Genomic DNA, 6,979 nt, shown 5'->3' on the forward strand with positions numbered 1-6,979 from the left:
TCAGGGGCGTAGCTAAAGGCTCATGGGTCCCAATGCAAAAATTCTTACTGCCCCCCCCCCCCCACAAACTTCTCATGGCGGACGGTCCGCAGCTTTCAGCTGCATCGCTGGGTCTCCTAATTGACCCAGCAATGCAGCACTAGCAGCCAGGGCGTCACTAAGGCTGGGTTCACACACCCTATTTACGGACGTAATTCGGGTGTTTTAGCATTGAATTACGTCCGAAAATGCGGCTCAAAAGCGTCGGCAAACATCTGCCCATTCATTTGAATGGGTCTTACGATGTTCTGTGCCGATGGTCATTTTTTTTTACGCGTCGTTGTCAAAAGGCGGCGCGTAAAAAAGACGCCCTCGTCAAAGAAGTGCCTGTCACTTCTTCAGACGTAAATGGAGCCGTTTTCCATGGACTCCATAGAAAAACAGCTCCAATTACGTCCGTAATGGACGCAGCGAAAGACGCAGCACATGCCATTACGGCTGAAATTACGGTGCTGTTTTCTCCTGAAAACAGCACCGTAATTTCAGCCGTAACAGACGCTGCCGTGTGAACATACCCTCAGGCAGGGGCGTAACTAGGAAAGACTGGGCCCCATAGCAAACTTTTGACTGGGGCCCCCCCTCTGCTGGGTATCACACAACCCCCTCCCCCCTTGTAAATAGTGCCTCCCTATAGATTCCACCACACAGCGCCCCCCTATAGATAGCACCATACACAGCCCCCTGTAGATAACGCCATACAGACCCCCTGTAGATAACACCATACAGCCCCCTCTGTAGATAACACCATATAAGCCCCCCCCCCAAAAAAAAAACGGCCTATAGTTTGTCCTACAAAAGACATGCATCCCCTATCCACAGGATAGGGGATACATGTGCGATCCCTGGCATTGATAAGGAGAACGGGGGACCGAAAGTCCCCCGAAGTTCTCCATGACTAACCTCGGACTTCTGGCGTCTGCGCAGTTCAATAAAAATGAAAGGAGCGCTGGTCACGCATGCGCACAAGCGCGACCGGCGCTCCATTTATTTCTACGGAGCTGCCGACACAGACCCCGGAAGTCCGAGGTTTGTCATGGAGAACTTAGGGGGGACTTTCGGTCCCCCGTTCTCCTCATCGCTGGGCGTCCCAGCGATCCCACATGTATCCCCTATCCTGTGGATAGGGGATGCATGTCTTTTGTAGGAACAACCCCTTCAGTGGCGTCGCGCTGTAGCAGCCATAGCGGCTGCTAGCGGAGCCTGCGGCCATGGGAGGGGGCCGTGCCGGCGGGTGCCACGGGCCCCCTCATGCTGCAGGCCCCGTAGAAGTCGCTACGGCTGCTATAGCGGTAGTTACGCCACTGCGTATAGGTTTGTACGGTGTAAAACTACAGCTCCCAGCATGGCCGGGAGATGCGGTTTCACAAAAAAAAATCATACCACCATCATCTCGCTGCAGATCATACAGTGACTACAATACTGATTAGAGGCAGAATAAACATTTACATTATGTGACTCACCGGTGACGTCTCAGATTCTCTTTTCTTCTCCCTCCGGTTCAGACATCTATGATGGATTTCTCCCGGCCATGACCCATTTCTGCAGTTTTCCGTTTAGATGTCTTCAGCTTTCTCACTTTTAAAACATTTCTGCACCTATAAACAAAGTTAAAATTCTCAACACATCTAAATATAACTGTCTCACACACACACACACACACACACACACACACACACACACACACACACACACACCGTGCCCCCTGTAGATAGTGCCCACATATGGACTCCAGAGCTGCAAGGCAATAGCGCTAACCACTGAGCCACCGTGCTGCCCTACATATAGCTTCCCCTATAGTTAGTGCTCCACGTATAGCCCACCTCTGTAGATAGTGTCTCACATATAGCTCCCCCTGTATATAGTGTCCCACATATAGCCCACCCCTGTAGACTGTGCACTACATATAGCCACCCTGTTGCTAGTGCCCCACAGGTATCCCACCCCTGTATATAGTGTCCCACACATAGCCCACCCCTATAGAAAGTACCCTAAAAAATAGCTCCCCTATAGATAGTGCTCTACATAAAGCCCACCCTTGTATAGTGTCTCACATATACTGCCCCACATATAGACCCCCCTGTAGATAGTGGCCCACATCCCCACATACAGACCTCCCCTGTAGCTAGTGCCCCACATATAGACCCCCCCCTGTATATAGTGGCCCACATATAGACCCCCCCTGTATATAATGGCCCACATATAGAGCCCCCTGTATATAATGGCCCACATATAGAGCCCCCTGTATATAGTGGCCCACACCCCCACATATAGACCCCCCTGTAGCTACTGCCCCACATATAGACCCCCCTATATATAATAGCCCACATATAGACGACCCCCCCATTATAGATAATGCCATTCACATTTTTGAAGAAAAAAATAAATAAATTGCCATACTCACATGATCCCGTTCCCACGCTGTTCACTGGCGATGCAGACATGCTCTCTCCTGAGCATGTCTGCAGGAGCTGAACGAGCGTCCTCCAATGACGCTGATTGGCGGGGCAGAATGACTTGCCCCGCCAATCAGCACCTTCCAAGCATGGAAGCGGCGCGATGATGTCATCGCGCCGCTAGCCAATCAGTGTCATTGTAAGGCACTGGATGGTCAGGCACGGAACATGCCCGGCCATTCAGTGCTAACACATGTATTGGGCTGCCGCTAGCACTGGGGCCCCCTCCGGTGCTAGCGACACCTACAGGCATGATGAGAGGGCCTGTGTAAGGCTCGGCGGCGCGGGCCCCACAGTAGCGGCGCTACCGCTGTAGCAGCCATAACGGCTGCTAGCGGCGCCACCGGGCATTTGGGTGGGCGTGTCGGCTGGCGGCACGGGCCCCCTCAAGCCCCGGGCCCCGTAGCAGCCGCTACTGCTGTTACCGCGGTAGTTACGCCACTGCCCTCAGGGCTTAAAATGTCAGGGAAATAGCCCCAATACATATGTGTCCGCCCAAAAAAATTTGTGTATAGGAGACAGCATAGCATATCTATAGCACTACGACCCTATAAACTATGGATAGGATTAGATACATTGGCTCAGCAGACAGTATCACACATGATAGGATTATGTACAGTGGCTCAGAAGGCAGTATCACACGTGATAGGATTAGATACAGTGGCCCAGCAGACAGTATCACACATGATAGGATTAGATACAGTGGCTCAGAAGACAGTACCACACATGATAGGATTAGATACAGTGGCTCAGCAGACAGTACCACACATGATAGGATTAGATACAGTGGCTCAGAAGGCAGTATCACACATGATAGGATTAGATACAGTGGCTCAGCAGACAGTACCACACATGATAGGATTAGATACAGTGGCTCAGCAGACAGTATCACACATGATCGGATTAGATATAGGGCCCAGCAGACAGTATCACACAAGATACGATTAGATACAGGGCCCAGCAGACAGTATCACACATGATTGGATTAGATACACAGCTCAGCAGACAGTATCACACATGATAGGATTAGATACAGGGCTCAGCTCGCTGACATTGCGGCTCCAGCGCTGGACCCAGGATAGGTAAGAATAATAATTTTGCTTCTTTATGTGTTACTGATTATTTTTGTGTGTTTTTTTTTACAGGTTCGGTTGTTGGACTTCGGATTCGAGGACCTCAATGACGGCGTTTTTTTTATTCTCAATAAAATGGTTAATGAGGGTTGTTTTTTTATTTCAATAAAATATTTTTTCTATGTGCTTGTACTTTTTAGACTTTATTATTACCGCCTTAGTAATGGCCGCTGGCTGATTGACAACCTCCATTACTAAGGCGGGGCTTAATGTTAGCAGGTGCAGAGGCTACACTAACCCCCATTATTACCCCGGTACCCACCGCCACCAGGAGTACTGGGAAGAGCCGGGTACGATCCAGTACCCGACCATCTGTAGTGACGGGCAGGCACCGGGGTGGCCGCAGGCTGGTAGTATTAGGCTGGGGAAGGCCAAAAACAGTGGCCCTTCCCACCCTGGTAATGCTGCCTGCTGCTGCTGCTGTGTTGTATCTGGCTGGTTATGAAAATTGGGGGGGACCCCACATCGTTCTTTCCAATTATTTTTTTTTTTTAAATGACGTGGGGTCCCCCCCATTTTTCATAACCAGCCAGATACAATAAAGCAGCAGCAGCCTAGCATCACCAGGGTAGGAAGGGCCACTGTTTTTGGCCTTTCCCCTCCTGATAATACCAGCCTGCGGCCACCCCAGTGGCCGACCATTGCTACAGATGGTCAGGTACTGGATCGTACCCGGCTCTTCCCAGCACCCCTGGTGGCGGTGGGTACCGGGGTAATAATGGGGGTTAGTGTTAGCCTCTGCATCGGCTAACACTAAGCCCCTCCTTAGCAATGGATGCTGTCAATCAGCCGGCGGCCATTACTAAGGCGGTAGTAATATAGTTTAAAAAAAACCACAAAGACATAGAAAAAATATTTTATTGAAATAAAAAAAAAACCCACACAACCCTCATTAACCATTTTATTGATAATAAAAAAAAAAGCTGTCATCGAAGTAGTCCTGGAAACCGACGTAGTCCAACGACCGAACCTGTAAGAAAACACACAAAAAATGATTAGTAACACGTGTGTTGGGCTTAGATACAGGGCCCATGTGTGATACTGTCTGTGGGACCCTGTATCTAAGCCTACCACAACGTAGGCTTAGATACAGGGTCCAGCAGACAGTAATCTTATACAGTATAAGATTACTGTGTGCTGGGGCCCTGTATCTAAACCTACAGTGTGGTAGGCTTATATACAAGGCCCATCAGACAGGATCACACATGGGCCATGTATCTAAGCCTACCATGTGATTGGCTTAGATACAGGGCCCAGCAGACAGGATCATGCATGGGCCATGTATCTAAGCCATGTGATTGGCTTAGATACAGGGCCCAGCAGACAGGATCACGCATGGGCCATGTATCTAAGCCTACCATGTGATTGGCTTAGATACAGGGCCCATCAGACAGGATCACACATGGGCCATGTATCTAAGCCATGTGATTGGCTTAGATACAGGGCCCAGCAGACAGGATCACGCATGGGCCATGTATCTAAGCCTACCATGTGATTGGCTTAGATACAGGGCCCAGCAGACAGGATCACGCATGGGCCATGTATCTAAGCCTACCATGTGATTGGCTTAGATACAGGGCCCATCAGACAGGATCACACAATCTGTGATCCTGTCTCATGGGCCCCCTAAGCCTGCTACATCGTAGGCTTAGGGGTTGTACAGTCCCTAAACATTGATGGCCTATCCTCAGGATAGGCCATCAATAGCTGATGTGTCTCTCGGGACCCGCAAATCAGCTGTTTTGAAGGGGCCGCAGCACTCGTACGAGAGCTGCTTCCCCTTCATTTCACTACTCGCTCACACTGTGAATCGCCGACACGGATTCACAGTGTGACCGGAATGAAGTGACAGGAATGAAGGGGAGCAGCTCTCGTACGAGTGCAGCGGCCCCTTCAAAACAGCTGATTGGCGGGTCCCGGGAGTCGGACCCCGTCAGTCAGGGCTAACCTTACCTTCCTCTTCGGCCGCGGCGGGAGTTCTGTCGTCTCGATGCTGTGCGCGGCGCATAGCGCTGTGACGTCATGCGCTGCGCACAGAGCTTGACGTCAGGACCTCCGCTGCGATCCGGAACCAGGAAGGTAAGTAAAGTATGTTACTATAGTAACAGGGGCCCGCGGCCCGAGTTACTATAGTAACTTTTTATTGATGTGGTGCGGGGGACCGCTGCGACCCCTATAGCTACGCCGGTGATCACAGTGCCTACTTCTGTAACCATATTGCTTACTGTGAGCATGTCTCCCGCTGGCCCCCCTCCACTTCTCACACAAGCTGAACTCGGGTGCTGCAAGACTATGAAGTTCCTATTTCAGTCTGCTCTAACTCGGATTAGTTTCCTTTCTATAGAGCGAGCCCAAGATTGCGTCTCTAGCTGTGATCTAGGATTATTTGTAGCTAGGACATATCAATTACATCCTTGGCTCCCTTTTTTATGCCACCTCAAGTTTTGTCAAAGGGTAAGTGTCACAAGTGGATGTATTTGGCATATTGTTTGGTGACTGGTACTGAAGGGGGTTCTCTTTTGGCAGGATGAAGTCTTTATGTGTTGTTTCCTGCTCCCGTTTGTGATGCCACCAAAAGTTTTGTCAAAGGGTAAGTGTCACAAGTGGATGTGTTTGGCATATTGTTTGGCGACTGGTACTGAAGGGGGTTCTTTTTGTGGCAGGATGAAGTCTTTGTGTGTTATTGTATCCTGCTCCCCTTTTTGATGCCATCTGGAGTTTCATCAAAGGTTAAGTGTCACAAGTCGATGGGTTTGTGTGTTATAGTTTGTGTTATAGATTACTTTTTTTTCTTTCTTTTACAGGCAGAGCAAATGAGCTTTCATTTACTTTTTTATTACAAAATACCAACTTTATTATTCTAATAAACAATTTTATAAATCAGCTAAAAAATGACACCTAAAACAATAATAGCGCCATGTAGGTGTTGGTGGACAGTGATTCCAGAGGAGAAAAAGCACTTGCGATTGGAGTGAAATCAGGCTATACCATGTGCACTTGCAGGCTCATTTTGATATCCAAAAAAATATGCTCCCTGCATGTCACTATTCTTGTTTTGATGGGCTATTTTTGTATCATTTTCTTGATGGGGATTATAAAAGGCTAGAAAGAGATTTGGTGGAGACCTTTCTTTTTTTTTTTTTAACAAAATACTAAAATATGTAAAAAAAAATGGTAAACTTTGTAATAAAAAAAATAGTTATGTATAATGTATACCGTTTTTGCATGGATTGCTCATGACTAATATATGAAATAAAGGAACTATTTAATTTTCACTTACTGCATTCTTGCAGGGAGGCTTGGCTTGGCCTGATGGCATGGGTGCTTTTGGGCTTCTGGGTTGTTCCCTCTGCG

General features: G+C 48.6%; 1 long non-coding RNA gene across 1 annotated transcript in view; it reads left to right on the plus strand.

The window, feature by feature from the left end:
- The window catches only part of LOC142651862 (uncharacterized), an 81,621-nt gene extending 75,246 nt beyond the window's left edge, over nt 1-6,375 (plus strand). Inside the window, exons 2-3 of the long non-coding RNA XR_012847724.1 lie at nt 6,152-6,215; nt 6,289-6,375. This is a non-coding gene — a long non-coding RNA (uncharacterized LOC142651862). The remainder of the gene's footprint in view (nt 1-6,151; nt 6,216-6,288) is intronic.
- Nucleotides 6,376-6,979: the final 604 nt, after the last annotated feature.

This window comes from Rhinoderma darwinii, chromosome 5 (assembly GCF_050947455.1).
Source record: "Rhinoderma darwinii isolate aRhiDar2 chromosome 5, aRhiDar2.hap1, whole genome shotgun sequence".
In the NCBI taxonomy this organism is placed as follows: Eukaryota; Metazoa; Chordata; class Amphibia; order Anura; family Rhinodermatidae; genus Rhinoderma; species Rhinoderma darwinii.